The sequence below is a fragment of the Prionailurus viverrinus genome, chromosome A3 (assembly GCF_022837055.1).
Source record: "Prionailurus viverrinus isolate Anna chromosome A3, UM_Priviv_1.0, whole genome shotgun sequence".
NCBI classification, from domain to species: domain Eukaryota; kingdom Metazoa; phylum Chordata; class Mammalia; order Carnivora; family Felidae; genus Prionailurus; species Prionailurus viverrinus.
The window spans coordinates 22753843-22770140 of NC_062563.1; the positions used below are offsets into that span (position 1 = coordinate 22753843).

The 16298-nt window shown below is 42.7% G+C and overlaps 1 protein-coding gene across 3 annotated transcripts in view; it reads left to right on the forward strand.

The window, feature by feature from the left end:
* The first annotated feature begins 2640 nt into the window (after positions 1-2640).
* Positions 2641-16298, forward strand: part of NDRG3 (NDRG family member 3) — a 68251-nt gene continuing 54593 nt past the window's right edge. For all 3 annotated transcript variants that reach the window (XM_047851720.1, XM_047851723.1, XM_047851721.1), the window contains exon 1: positions 2641-2700. The gene's annotated coding sequence lies outside the window, so the exon portion shown is untranslated. The remainder of the gene's footprint in view (positions 2701-16298) is intronic.

Here is a 16298-nt window from a genome sequence, read left to right on the forward strand (position 1 = left end):
ACACACACACACACACACACACACACACACACACCATGAAGTATTACTCAGCAATCAAAAAGAATGAAATCTTGCCATTTGCAACTACATAGATGGAACTAGAGGTATGCTAAGCAAAATTAGAGAAAGACAAATGACTTCACTCATATGAGGACTTGAAGATACAAACCATGAACATAAGGGAAGGGAAGCAAAAATAATACAAAAACGGAGGGGGACAAAACATGAGACTCTTAATCATAGAGAACAAAAAGGTTGCTGGAGGGGACGTGGGCTAAATGGGTAAGGGGCTTAAGGAATCTACTCCTAAAATCATTGTTGCACCATGTGGTAACTTGGATGTAAATTATAAAAAATAAATACAGAAAGTAAAAAAAAAACCTTTTACGTCAGCAAGGGCTTAGCAGAAAATAGGATTCTTTGCCAAGATGCTGAAGTGAACAGTAGTGTGGAGATATGCCTCCACATTAATTACCAGTAAAACACCAACTAATTTATTGTTAATGTTTCTTATTCTCTGATCCTTCTAATAGGATAAAGCCTATTTCATTTAAATACCCAGTCATTATTCTTAAGTCTTAAACCTTGGTCTAAGTACCAATTAGTGAAAGGATATCTCTTTCCTTTGACCTACATTCTCTTTTCTTTCATGTATTTACAGAGCCCCTGTTATATGCCAGACACAGTTCTGGGAACTGGGGATAGAGCAAAAAACAAAAACATGTGAGTTGCTCATAGCATCTGGAACTTAGTAGGCATGTGACCTATGTGTTCGAAGCCTAACTGCCACTTACTGTGATTGAGAAAAAGTGATTAAATCTCTTATCTGTAAGATTGGGAGAATGATAGAACCTATATCACAGGGATGCTGTAAGTAAGATGAAATACTATAAATTTAGAATACTGGTATCAATATGCTGGAGGGGTGAAAGCTTGAAAAACTGGGTAAGAGAGCAGTAATGAAATGGGAAAGCTCGTAGTTCAAATTGAGATTAGACCTTTGGATATAGAGGTGGAAAACTGGTAAATCTGGACTGGATACAAAATTTGGAAGTAGCTAATGAGTAGCTATTGAAGCCTTGAGAATGGATAATATTGTCAAGGCTAGAGCAAGAAGGAAAACTGGACAGCCCCAAGGAAAGCTGGGGCTTTTAAGAATCAGAAGAGCTGTGTTAATTGCCTACTCTTTGAAAAGCATAGCAGTGTAATGGAAAGAGCATACAGTTTGAAGAGCATCTTTGTCTCTTATGGTCAATTTCATCATCTGTAAAATGGGGATAGAGGACATCTCTCCCAGGTGATTGTAACTTCCCTCATTTTATTTAGTACATTGTGTTGCATTTTTTGTTTATAAGAATTTGTTCAAACTCAAGGGTAAAAAGAGTTTTTGTCTGCATCTTCAACAGCTAAATAAGAAAAATAACACTTGGGACGCCTGGGTGGTTCAGTCAATTAAGTGTCCGACTTTGGCTTAGGTCTGATCGCACCATTTGTGAGTTTGAGCCCCAAGTGGGGCTCTGTGCTGACAGCTCAGAGCCTGGATCCCGCTTCAGATTCTGTATCTCCTTCTCTCTGAACCTCCACCACTTGTACTCTGTGTCTCTTTCTCTCTCTCTCTCTCAAAAATAAACATTAAAAAAATTTTTTTGTAAATAACATAAGCTGTAAGCATTTTACATTCATACAGACCATAACATGGGTAGCTTGTATTATTTTGTCACTATAGGTGAGGAACTCAAGCATTAAGAAAGAGGCTTAATAATCTAACCAAGGACGTATAGGTAGTAGAACCAATTTGGTACTCAGTGAATGTTACCGAATAAACACAATCATAAAATAATAAAAGGCTGTGGTCGGTTAATTTTAGTTTTCTCTCTTCCCAAATTTGGTTCAGGAATTGTGCTTGATGAGTAACAATATTATAGACAGTCACTGTCCTTCAGATGTTTGGTAATCCTTACATTTGCCCTAATACAGTTGAGACTATTGTACCTTTAGTCAGTGAGATTAACCAAAAAGCTTTTCTGGGAAGGGAATTTTGTCCTGTACATTTTGGTGTTAAATTGTTGGGTCATTAAGCTTAATATGTAATCATTCTTTGAGGAAACAAAACAAAATTCCCATTTCCCTTGTGGCACCCAAGAAAGGAGATGGTGTCGCTGGCAGTTGTCAATAGAGGTGACAGGATGGAGGGCTGGGAATTAGCAGCCCTGAGTCTTGGATTCTAGTTCTTCAGTTCCTGTGCTCATTCACTAGAAATCTGGTAAGCGCCCCTCACTAGCCAGCCAAGCACTGTGCTAGGCCTTGTGCCCTTGGGTGCATCTCTGGTCCCACATAAAAGGAGATGACTTCCTTTCCTTGCTTTGCAAGGGTCCTTGGGGGTTTCTTTAGGAAAGCTATTTGGCGGAAGGGGAGGAAGGAGGCGGGCCAGACGCCGCACTCAACGCCCCTCCCTCCGCGCAGCTCTAGTTTCAGGTTCTCCCAGTAGACTCCACAACAGGAAAAACTACATCCAAGATGGTGTCGCCCGTCCCTCCCGGCTCAGCCACCATCTTCTTGGTAGTTCCTGAGGCGGGCGGGCGCAGCGCGCCTGCGTGGTCCGGGCATCCTCAACGCGCCTGCGTGGCCGCAGAGCCTTCCCCGCCCCTCTCGCAGCCGCTGCTGCCGCTGGTGCACTGCTGGCGGGTGCCCGAGCCTCAGGTGAGTGAGCGCTTCAGCCCGGCCCGCGCGGGGCGCGCGGCGCTGCCTGCGGGGGCGTCGCTCCCCCTGCTTTTTCCTTCCCCGCCACATCTCCGCGGCGCGCCCGGGCCCCGGGCCCGCGCTGCCAGTTTCCTCCGGTCCCCCAGCGCCCTCCGCTCTCCCCGCCGGCGGCACCTGGGTCAGCCTGGCCTCCCTCGGCCGCTCCCCGCGTCCGGGCTGCGGGGCCCCGCGACGAAACCGCTGGTGACAGCTTGCGGGCGGCTAGGGCCGAGCCTCCCGGCGCCCGACCCCCTCGGTCTCAGGGACGAATCTCAAGCGCGCTCCCTTTTTCTGCTCCTGCCCTGCGGGCGGCGGAGCTCAATGGGCCTCCGGTAGCGTATTCACCTACCCCACCCGTCCCGAAGCCAGGGGTCTTGGAAGATGGGCCGGGAGCTCGCCTTGCATCCATGGGACCCCGGTGCAGCGAGTAGTACCCGCGGGCTGGACCCCACAACGACCCTGCGAGGGAGGGGCTTCTTAGTCCCACTTTACAAATGGGGAAACTGAGGCACCGAGATGACGTGCTGAGCCCAAGGTCACGCGCCTGGCAAAAAGCAGGACTAGCTCTTGAACTCAGAGTCTGGGGCTTTCAGGCCAGCACGGTTGGAATTTGATCGTGTAGCTTTAAAAATTTTTGAAAGACACTTTCATCTCTGGAGTTGTTTCTTCAACGTCCTAAAAGTAGGCTGTGAAAACAGTGATTTCTTGTTGGAGTACAATTGAGGTATTATTGTAATAATAATAATAATAATAATAATAATAATAACAACAGTAGTAGCAGTATGTTGTTGATAAGAGCTCACGTTGATTCGACGCTTTCTGTGTGCCAGGGATATTATTAAACGTTTTATGACGATTATCTCACTTAACTCAGCGTTTTCCAATCCAGTGCATCCCCCTTCTTTTTCATGCAGCTTTTTTTTTTTTTTTTTTTCCCCTGCGAAGCTGACCTCCATGTCACAGGTAGACTAGATCCTCATGGCTTAGGAGGCAATGAAGCTCTACCATGGTACCCAACTGGTGGAACAGGGATAAGCTTTGCCTGCCTGCATCCAAATTTTACCCCCAGAGGATATAATTAGTCTTCCTTTTCCGGCTGCCAGGAGAGCAGGACTGGGCTAGCTGGGCTGGCTGGATTTGGAGGTGACAGAGCAAATTTGGCTAGCACTCACCTCATTCTGGGTTTTTTTGGCTCTGTTCCAATGCTGGGCTTGAACATGTCAGTATTTAAGGTAAAGTAAAAAGAGAAAGAAGGCATATGACAAAGTGGTGGTGAATATAAGAAGCCTCCATGATTTAAAGTCCCAAAGGAACAGCTGTAAAAATATGTGAATGTTTCTTCCCCAAAATAACTAGCTCAACTGTCTTTTTTCTCCCTTAGCAAATCTTCCTACACACTTTAAAGCTCCATTAACTCACCATCTTTATGTGAAGCCTTCCTTGCTTGATTTTACCAATTAGAACTAAACATACATACATACACACACACACACACACACTCATACTGACACTTACATGCAGTAGGGTAGAGGCTTCAGTTTTACCCTCAGGACTATTATATTAGCCCCCTGAGGTCTGGAGCCATCTTTGCAGCCCCAAGTGCTTGGTTCATAGTAGGCCCTTGGTAAAGACTCTGTGAATTTCCACTGCTCCTTTTCATCACTCAGAGTGATGTTTTCCTGCTGCTCTTCTGTTCCTCCTTCTTGCCCTTCAATTGCTCTTTGCTGTCCTTCCCTTTAGATTCAACTTCTGGTCATCACCTGCCATTCAAGGTCTCCATTCCACCCTGTTTCTGTAAATTTGCAGATAAAGGTTTTGCGTGAAGACGTCTATTTATTCCCAACAGTGGAGTTGTTATATGCCACTTAAGTGTACAGGGCAGTTTTTATTTGCGTGTTGCAGTAAGGTAGTCTGAGGCTTACGGCCTTTTAGTCTATCCCTAAATACACGTGAGAGTTTTTACATTCTTTGGCATTATGTAGCTGACTACCCCTGGTTCTATCAGAATAATCAGAATTTTTTTCCATAAATCACTTCATAGTATTTACAATAATAAGTTTTCAAAGGGCCCTTTGGGAGGCAGCAGATCTATGCATAGGTTTTCTGCATAAATTAAGCTTTTTAAAGAGTTTTTCCAAATAATTTTCTGCAAATATATTGAGCTGTTATTATATGTAAGGCATGGTATAAGATTCTCAGTTGATTAAAATATGACCCTTGTTAAAAGAGCTTAGTAGCTAACTGGGAAACACCATATCCAGCTGTAACTCAAGTCTAAAAATTGCCGTGATAGCATTATAAGCAAGCAATATGAGAGTATAATGGTACATTTCATAAAATCATACACTGTTGAAGCTGAAAGGAAGCATCAAGTCATTGAGTCCATCTTGTTTTTTCAGACCTCATCCTGAGAAGTGAACTTGTCCAAGGTCACAGAACTGGGGCTACAACTTGAAATTTCAAACTTTTTATCCATTAATAAGTGAATTTATCCTTATATTAACCAGCATCTCTATTAAAATTCCACTTATGTGCTAAGAACAGGGGTAAAGAAGAAATAAAAATATGATTCATGTCTTTAAGGAACTTTGTTGGGGAATAGTAAAGAACTGTTAATTTTAACTGTAATTGTTAAGTTGTGTGGTAGAGGAACTAGGTGTCACAGAAGTTGGGGGACAGGCAAGAAGGATCAGCATGAGCTGTGGTAGTGAGAGTACTTTGGGGAGAAGTTAGGACTTTTCAGAGCTTTGACAGATTGGTAGGGTCAATTAATCAAAAGGGCAAAGAAAGCCTTTGAAGTAGGGTGGTAAAAGTGTGTTTAAGAAATAGTGAAAAATCTGTATTGACTGGATTAGAGCAGTGGTTCTCAATGATTAGTGTGCATTAGAATCACCTGAAGAGTTTAAAACCCATATTATAGGGGGTGCCTGCCTGGTTCAGTCAGTAGAGCATGTGGCTCTTGATCTCTGGGTTGTGAGTTCAAAGCTCACATTGGGCGTAGAGCTTAGTAAAAAAAAAAAATTTTTAATTAAAAAATAAAACCCATACTGCAGAGGTCCCCACCTCTAGAGTTTCTGATTTAGTAGGTCCAGAGGGGGGCTTAAGAATTTTTATTTCTAATGAGTTCCCAGATGATGTTGATGTTCCTAATCTAGGGATAACACTTTGAGAACTTCAACTGGATTAGAAAGTTGAGAAGCTAGAGTCGAACTGTCAAAGAACTTGTTCCAAAAAAATTTAAAAGTGTGTGTTATACATCAGGATAGGAAAGCTCTGGAAAGATCCATTCCAAACTGTACTAGTAGTCACTTCTGGAAGTAGGATTTAGGCGATTGGAGAACTCACTTTGTATTCGGTACCTTTCTAATTTTTGCATTGTGCACATAATTACTTTTGTTATTTTAAAAAGTGAAGAAAAGCGAGTCATTTTTGAAGATATAAATATTTATGGGCTTAAAAAGAGCTTGCTGAAATAGTCTAGTGTCATATAATAAACATTTTTAGACTGTATGCCAGATGCTGCTAGGTTCTGGAAATACAAAACCTTTGCTACAGTTTGCAGCCCCATCATGGAGATAGGCAGATAACAGTTCTACATAGTATCATGTGAGCTTCCTTAGAGCCAGGACAAGGGTTTAGCTTTGTGCATGGCAGATAATAAGCATTTGGTAAATGATGAACGAATGAATGAGCAAATCCAGGCAAGAAATGAGGATAGTCAGAAAGAAAAAGGGCAAATGGGAGATTCTGGAAGAAACATTGACCAGCCCAAATAGGGATGATAAAAGAAAAAGGTGTGTCAAGGACTTCCAAATCGAAAGATTGATAACATTTTGATTTGGTTTATACAGAACTGTGTGTCAGGTTGTCTATTCTGAAAGACCTTTTTAAATCAAGCCCCATCTGGTGCCTGGGTGGCTCAGACAGCATCTGACTCTTGATTTTGGCTCAGGTCGTGATCTCAACAGTCAGTGAGATTGAGCCCCATGTCAGGCTTGGGATTCTCTCTTTCCCTCCCTACCCCTACCCCACTCCTGTCCTCCCTCCCTCTCTTGCTCTCTGTCTCAAAATAAACTAAAAAACAAAAACAAAAAACCCTTCATCCTTTAAAAAAAATCAAGCCCCCCCCCTTTTTTATTTAAAGACTGATAATAGCCCACAAAAATTTAACCTAGATTTCAGGGCTTTCTTTGGTAAATGAAAGTTTTTATCTTTAATCACAATGCTGATTCTGTTGTATTTATAATATTTACCTACAATTTTGCCATTGATTTGTTCTTTTATTGTGAAATCAACTAAAACATATGAAGGATATTTTAAATCCCATGCAAAAGTGGGTGGGATTGGATCTTCATTTTATTTCTTCAGTGGAGGGATGTTACACTTGACTCAATTCTGCCATGTTTTCCATATGCCTCACAGAGTTTGACATATCAGTCCTAAATAAGTATCCATTGTTGATGGCTGAATGGGGTGTACTTTGGAGGAAATTAAAAAAAAAAAAAAAACTAAATTGTGAGTTGTTTTTTTTTTTTTAATTTTTTTTTTCAACGTTTATTTATTTTTGGGACAGAGAGAGACAGAGCATGAACGGGGGAGGGGCAGAGAGAGAGGGAGACACAGAATCGGAAACAGGCTCCAGGCTCTGAGCCATCAGCCCAGAGCCCGACGCGGGGCTCGAACTCACGGACCGCGAGATCGTGACCTGGCTGAAGTCGGATGCTTAACTGACTGCACCACCCAGGCGCCCCCTAAATTGTGAGATTTTAGCTCTGAAGCCATTTTATGTGAAACCATAATACTTGGCAGATAGAGACAAGGGGAAGTCAGGCTCTTGTTTCTTTGTTTATTTATTTTTTTAACATTTATTTATTTTTGAGAAACAGAGTGAGACAAAGTGTGTACCGGGGAGGAGCAGAGAGAGAAGGAGACACAGAATCTGAAGCAGGCTCCAGGCTCTGAGCAAGCGGTCAGCACAGAGCCTGATGCGGGGCTCAAACCCACAAACTGTGAGATCATGACCTGAGCCGAAGTCGGACGGTCAACTGACTGAGCCACCCAGGTGCCCCGGCTCTTGTGTCTTTATGTCTGCAGTTGAGAAAGCTCTAAGGACAAAGCCCCTCTTGCTATTCTTTACCTTATGAAGATGAAGAATATCTTTTGTGTCATTGTTTGGGGCATTGTTTTGTTTTTTAATGTTTATTTTTGAGAGAGAGAGAGAGAGCCCTTGTGTGAGTGGGGGTGGGAGTGCTGGCAGAGAGAGGGAGATCAAGGATCTAAAGTGGGCTCTGTGCCTACAGCAGAGAGCCTGATGCGGGGCTCTAACTCACAAACTGTCAGTCCTGAGCCTAAGTGAGATGCTCAACTGACTGAGCCACCCAGGTGCCCTTGTTGGGATGTAGTTTTAACCAGGGTGTTGACTAAAATAGAACTCTGGGTGACTAGACAGTCCAAAGGATAGATTGCTTTTCAGATACAATCCAGGGTGCAGTGCTCTTCTATTAATTTAATAATAATAATAATAATAATACCTAAACTTTGTATGGTGCTTTTTAGTTTTCAGAATTCTTTGGTCGCTAAGATCCTGGTAAACTCCAATAGCCAAACCTGAAAAAATAAGCAGAAGAATTAATGATCAGGTGGCGTCAAGTGGAAAAAGTTGCCTTTTAGAGACCTACCCAAGCTGTAGATGCAGGATTTTCAGTTTCATATCCTTATTTTGCCAGGTTCATACTCTGCCACTTGCTAGCTGTGTGGCCTTTGGCATATCACAGAACCTCTCCAAGCCTCAGTTTCTTCATCTGCAAAGTGGGGGAAGATTATAGTACCTATCTTATAAATGGGGCGGGAAATAAAATGAAACAATGAATGAACAAAGTGCTTATCATGGTATCTGGTTTAGCGTATTAAGTTAGTATGAGTATTGAGTATTGCATCTTGTGCCGCATCTTAGGTTCTTGTTTGTTCTTTATCTCTACTCAGGCTGTTTTAAAGGACAAATTGTTTTCAGGGATTCTGTCTTAGAACTGATGGGAATCCAGATCCCATCCCAAAAGCATGTACTAGACCCTTGCCAGCAGTAGTTTTCCTGGTGTCCTGAGTTGCATCTTTCAAGAGTGGAAGACAGAGGGTAGTGCTTCTGCTTCTAGAGTTACTTTAGTATGACCCCTATGTGAGAGCTTCAGCTGGGTGTCTGGAATTAACAAGAAGGCCCCTAGATAGGGTGTTTGCTCTGTTCTAGTAGTTATCTTTACCAGTACCATGGAATGAATAGAATGATTATACAGCACCGGCTCAGATTCCCAGCTTGGCAGTCTCTGCAGACCTCCTGTTTACCACCTGCTGCCATTCCAGAATCTAGGAGTGACACAACAGGAAGGCGGACCTGTTAGGGTGCTGCTCTTTTCCTTTCAGAAAAAAGCAAGGTGTGTAGATGGCCCTTGGCCAGGGCTGAGGACCAGCAGGGTTGTTTATGCTAGAATGAGCGTGCTTTTGCAGCATGCTTTTGCAGCTGCCTTTGATCACTCCCCCCCTCCACTCCCTTTCCTTATGGGATAGCATCTCTGAGGGTATTTCTTCTGGTGGAGAGTAACCTAGACTTTCCCTTAGGTAGTCAAAAGCTCAGTGAGCTATGTTTTAAAAAGTCATTGTTTCTTCCCTGGAGCTGAGTGGTTTGGCTTGTTTTTCTGGTTTTCTGGAGAGTCTCCGGAGACCCTTTCCTTTCCTAAGGGCCCCCAGGAGACTGCAACGAAACCAACATCCATTACTGTAGACACTAAAGGGGATGCTTAAGTCAATAGTTTTACCATTAGATTAATTCGGGCTTTAACCTTGACAAAACATAGGAGCCAAGTCATCAGATGATTGTGCTTCTTATAGACTGAAGTATGGAATTTAGCCCAGTCCTCTGCGATATCTTTCAGAGCTTGGAATAGGAATCCAGGTGCCAGTCCTAGTCCCACACCCAGCTGGTCGTGTGAATTTAGGCAAGTCACGTAAATTTCTAGGCCTCTTTTCTCATTTGAGAATGAAGGCATAACTGTAGACCAGTGGTTCTCAGTCCTGGTTGCATGTAGCCACCAGTGGAACTTTAAAAACAATACCTGGGCCTTACCCTCACCCAATTAAATTGTATCTTTAAGGTTGGGGCCTGGGTATTGATATTTTTCAAAGCTCCCAGGTCTTTCTAATAAGTAACTAAGGGAACTACTGGACAAGATGGCCACTTTTTTTTTTTTTATGTATGTTTATTTTGAGAGAGAGAGAGCACCTACAAGTGGGGGAGGGGCAGAGAGAGAGGGAGAGAGAATCCCAAGCAGGCTCTGTGCTGACAGCACAGAGCCAGACTCAGGGCTTGAACTCACGAACGGTGAGATCATGACCTGAGCCTAAATGAAGAGTCAGCTGCTTAACTGACTGAGCCACCCAGGCACCCCAGGATGACCATGTTTTAAACAGCTGTGTCATTCTGCTCTTTAGGAACCTTTACTGTCCACATAGTAAAGTCTGATTTATGTGTTCTGACCAGCCTTGTCTTCTTTCTGGCTACCTGGTTCTTGGTGTCTTCTGGATATGTTGTTCACCTTTCTTTCCCAACCTGATGTGCTCACATGGAATGTCTTCTCCCTTTCAGCTATCCAAAACCTATCCATTCAGTGCCCATCATCGTTATTTCCTTTGGGATCACTGTAGTCCTTATGTATTTGTCCCACCTCTGCACTGGTTTCCAAGCTTCATTTAGCTCTAAATGCAGTGAACACTAGATGCAAGGTAAGACATGATACTCAAGCACTATTCTATCCTTTTGCAGGGATGAGACACATGGAAATACCACTGGTGTGATTTTTATGTTATTAAAACATTTGTGGGTATCTTGTTGGCTATCTCATTATGCATGTGTATTTGACAACTATCAGTTGATGCATAGCTATTTATGACTTGACTCCAATGGACATTTTTAGCTTTATCTCCTATTAGTAATAGGAAACTACTGTTCTTGCCAAACTAGAACATTTTGCAGCAGACCTGTGCTTTCTCGTCTTCTTGCTTTTGAGTTCTCCTCCCTTTCTGCAATTTTTTTATTCTTCTCTCATCGTAACCTACAGGAATTTTATCTATTCTTCAAGGTCCAGTTCAGATGTTACTTCTTCCATGAAACTTTTTCTCAACACCCACAACCTGCATCTTTGCCCTAAAGCTCCACCACCTTTGGAGCAGTGGTTTTCAACTTGGGGCGATTTTGTTCCCCAGGAGACATTTGGCAATATCTGAAGACATTTTTGGTTATCACAGTGATTTGAGGAGGGTACTACTGGCATCTAGTGGGTAGAGGCCAGAAATGCTGGTAAACATTCTACAATGTGCAGGATGGTTCAAAATGTTAGTGGTGCTGAGGTTGAGAAACTGCCTTAGCGTTTGTCCACTTCACAGGCTCATGTTTATACTGCTTTGAACTGTAGTGATCTGTTCATAGTCTTAATCTCCCTTGCTCAGTTGAACTAATGGGGAAGGTGAACTCAGCCCCAAAACTGTGCTTTCTTGTTAACTTCATAGAGTTTAGTCATAGAGCTTGTGGCCTGATCCTAACAGCTCAGTGTAATTTAGGATGAGAGATAAAAAGAGGTCTTCAGCATGGGGTGGATTCCATGAGGCAGTCTGCAGAATTTGTCTTTTTTACCCACCAGGTCTTTTCATTCGTAATAACCTGGGAGGAAGTGCAATACAGGGCATAGAATGAGCATTTGGGATTAGAAGACAATTGGGGTTCAGTTCCAGCTGTTGCATTTAGTAGTTGTGTTATTTTGGTCAGTCCATTTCACCTCCGTCAGCCTCAGTTTCCTCATCTATGTAATAGAGATGATGCCAGTGCTCCCGTGTTCTACTTCATGGTGCAGTCATGATAATCCAGCAAGATATTAGATGTGAAGGTGCTTTGTAAAGTGCTATAATAGTTGCTCATTCAGGCAGTGGTTTATGTGTAAAAAGAGAGAATGTGAGTCAGCTTGCTGTGGAAGCACCGCTGTCTACCTTCTCACTGCCTGCAGCTTTTCAGCCACCACTACTTCAGCACCAGCTCCAGCTGACCCCTTCCAGCTCATTCTCCTCAGTAAGGCTCCTTTGTTGCCTTCATTCTGTTTTGGTTGCCTGTCTGCAGTCTTGCCAAAACCAAAGTGATTGACTCTGCCTTTAGAATACAGACTAGTGGCCTGATGTCAGTACATCCTGGCAAAGCCTGATGAAGGCCAAATTACCTTGGTCACAAGGGAAAGCTACAAAACAAGACAGTTTGTAGTTTAGAAAGCCAATACTATGTGTAGTCTCTTATTGTCTTTAAGTTTGTTTATTTTGAGAGAGAGAGCACATGTGCACATGAGCAAGGGAGAGGCAGAGAGAGGCAGGGGAAGAGAAAGAATCCCAAGCAGGCTCCAAGCTGTCAGTGCAGAGCCCGGCTTGGGGCTCAAACTCACAAACTGTGATATCGGGACCTGAGCCCAAACCAAGAGTGGGACGCTTAAGCAACTGAGCCACCCAGGCGCCCCAAGAAAGCAATGTTTTTAAGCACTAGAAATCTTAGTGAGTTTTCTCTGACCCGATGGACACAGTACAGGGTGAGATAAAAGCCTGAGAGTCTCATGCCCCTGGGATCAGGCCAGGTGCATCTTTCTGCTGATTTGCTGAGTGACCCTCAGCTAGTTGTTGAACCTCATCAGGTTGATACCTGGGGGATCCTTCTCTTTGGATTGTGGTAAGAACTGTAGAATTGAAGGATGGGGAAATAATGTAAAGTAGTACATTAAGGGAGATTCTGGGTCACAGAATGTCAGCCCTGTCAGGAGCCAATAAGATCATCCTGCCCAATCTCTTCTCTTAACTGATGAGGAAACTGAGACCTGGAAGGGGAAAATGCTTTACCCAATGCCACTCAGCTAAGTAGGGCCCTACCTGGGTCCAAAGTCCACATTTGATGTATTTATGGGCTCTTTCCAAAACTCGAAGAATATGAGCATTCATTCTTTTCTGAGTGAACAGTTTGCACTATATTGTTGGACATTAGCCTGTGTTCTGCAGAGCCCTCACGGTCTCATCACCACTTCACCCAGAGCCCTTACACTTTTTTCTGTTTTCTATTTCAGAGTTTTGATGCAAAAATTAAGTCTGTAGCCTTTTTTTTTTTAATGTTTATTTAAATATTTATTTTGACAGAGTGCGAGTGGGAGAGGAACGGGGCGGGGGGGGGGGGGTGGGGGAGAGAATCCCAAACAGGCTCCATACTGTCAGCCCAGAGCCCGACATGGGGCTCAATCCCATGAACCGTGAGATCATGACCTGAGCCGAAATCAAGAGTTGGACGCTTAAGCAACTGAACCACCCATGTGTCCCAAGTCCATAGTCTTGATCTTTAAAGACCCTCTCAGTGCTGTCTCTGAGTGTCAGAGAACACTGAGGTCTCTTTTGGTCATCCTAGGAACATTTTTGCTTGTACTTCAGAAATGTCAGTTTCTGTAATTCTACGAGGTGATATACATAGTCATGGGCTAATTTTTTAGCATGGAGAACTGAACCTTATTTTTCTTAGATTTTCCCTGTCAAAAGATAATGGCCCTGGGGCGCCTGGGTGGCTCAGTCGGTTGGGCAGCCGACTTCGGCTCAGGTCATGATTTCGCGGTCCGTGAGTTCGAGCCCCGCGTCGGGCTCTGTGCTGACAGCTCAGAGCCTGGAGCTGGTTTCCGATTCTGTGTCTCCCTCTCTCTGACTCTCCCCCGTTCATGCTCTGTCTCTCTCTGTCTCAAAAATAAACAAACATTAAAAAAAAACAAAAACAAAAGATAATGGCCCTTTCTCAATCCACATCCTTCCCTCCTTGGCGTTGGAATTTTCCTCCTTACATGTAAACCTCCCTTCTCCCCTTAACTTCTTTGATAGCATAATTTTGCTTTTCTTCTTATGTCTCTGACATTTTTTTCTTTGTCTCTCACTGGTTCTGCTTTTCTATCACTAACTTGTCTTTCAGAAAAGGCTTGCAGCTCCTCCTAGTCTCTGGTTTGATAAGCACCTGCAGATTTTCCTCATTAACTCACTCCTGCCTATACTCAGGTCTCTTAGAGGCCCATATTTTAACTCTGACTCTACACTGATTTTTGTCATCAGTTTCTCTGATTGCTTCTCAGCTCCCCCATTGCATTATTATTGATCGTTTTGTTTCCCTTGCATCTAGAGACATGTCAAGTAAGACGTTGCTTTGGCCAAGGTCAAAGAGGTTGTTGCCTTTTTTTTCTCCTCTAGGATTTTGATGGCTTCCTGTCTTACGTTTAAGTCTTTCATCCATTTTGAGTTTATTTTTGTGTATGGTGTAAGAAAGTGGTCCAGGTTCATTCTTTTGCATGTTGCTGTCCAGTTTTCCCAACACCATTTGCTGGAGAGACTGTCTTTTTTCCATTGGATATTCTTTCCTGCTTTGTCACAGATCAATTGGCCATAAGTTCGTAGGTCCATTCTGGGTTCTCTATTCTGTTCCATTGATTTATGTGTCTGTTTTTGTGCTAGTACCGTACTGTCTTGATGATTACAGCTTTTTAATACAGTTTGAAGTCTGGAATTGTGATGCCTCCAGCTTTGGTTTTCTTTTTCAAGATGCTTTGATTATTCGGGGTCTTTTCTGGTTCCACACAAATTTTAATATTGTTTGTTCTAGCTCTGTAGAATGCTGGTGTTATTTTGATAGGTATTGCAATAAATCCTGCTTCTAACTGTGACTACATTAGGACAGACTAACAAAAGCCCTTTTATCATTCCTTCTAAGGGACCCAGAGGATGCCAGTCAGGAACTCTCCTCAAACTATGAACCCCACATGCCAATCACGAGCATCCCAAACATCTATGCCACTTGCAGAGCACAAGACTGATATTTAACCTCCAAAAGAAAAAAATGGTTCTTTTCTCAGATCCCAGGCACCCTATAAACTTGATTGAGCTACTGAATGCCCAGAAGCTGAATTTTTATTTTCCTTTGTTTTAATATCGCATACATTTCATGAGGAGATAAGGTGGTTTGAATCTTTCATCACGAATCTCAGCCAGCATCTGCAATTCTCTTTTACAGTACCACTATGACTCAATTAACTGAGACCTATACTTGTGTGCTTATTAATCACACTATAAACTGTGGCTACTTTTTATCTGGATGTCACTGTTTATCAGTAATTTATAATGACAATTTTGAAGTTTTTCCTTTTTAAAGCAGTATTGCTCACTTTGGAAAATGTGGAACCACAGAACAATGAAAAGGTATTTTACTCACAGTCCTTGCATCTAAAGACGACCACTGTTAACATTTTAGTGTGTTTCCACTTTTTCTTTTTGTCCATGTAAAGTGGTGATTTTCTGAAATTTTTCCAACCTACCCACTTTATTCCCTACTTTATCTTACTTACTTACTTACTTACTTACTTACTTACTTATTTATTTATTTATTTTTAGAGAGAGAACATGTGACAGCGAGCAAGCAGAGGAGGGGTAGAGGGAGAGGAAGAGCCCAATCTCATAATCTGAGCCAAAATCAGGAGTTGAATGCTTAACCAACTGAGCCACACAGGCTCTCCTTATTCCCTACTTTAATTCACTCACTTGAAAGCAGGACCCTTCAAGATGTTACTTATTCAAATGTGACTCTCTGTGGGGGGATCTGTCAAGGAGCTCCAGGGCCAGAGGAAAGCCAGAGGTGCCCTCAGTTCCAAAGTGACTGGCATTCACCTAGTGTTGCCATGCATATTTTAAAGATGAAGAAAAATGCAATGTTTGTGCCAAGAGAAACACTTAAGGGCACAAATTGAATGAGAAGCCTGTCCCTATCAACTGGGCCCAATGCAGATAACACAGGACAGTAAACTGTTCTAGAGTGACTTAGGAATTGGCATCAAGACAGCAGATGTTCACCTTCCACATTATAGGGCACTTAATGCATTCCTCCAGAGACTCAATTTTTGCTTGGTTCTTACTGTCCCAAGCCCTTGCCAATGAGCAATTCTATAATACCTATAAGAAAACTAAGATCACATGGTGGAAAACTCCATCTCTGATCTCTCAGCTACACACGCTGGCTCCCTCCCAGGAATTTGAGGCCTGCAGTTCCCTCATCTGCATAAATGTAGGGCTGCCAGGTTTCATCCTGGTAATAAGGGCTACTAATATTCTTATAAAGCTGGTAGGGATTTTATAAACTGCAGTAGAATAACAAAGTGTTCACCCTCTTTCCCAGTTGTAGGAGGCAGAGGAAGGGCTGACAAGTAAAACACCAGCCATCCTCAAAATGAACAGTGAACCTGCTACCAAATGGATAGAGTATGAAAGGTGAAAAGTGTAATTCCTACTCTGTGCCAGGAATTATAATCTAAGCACCAAATATTTAATCCTCTCAGGCAGATATTTCCATTTCTTAGAGACAACAAATTCAGGCTTAGAGAAGTTAAGTAACTATTCCAATATCTCACATCTATGTAAGTAATAGAGCAAGAATGTTAAAAACCTTTGCTTTCCCCACTATACCATAATGTCTAGGCCTT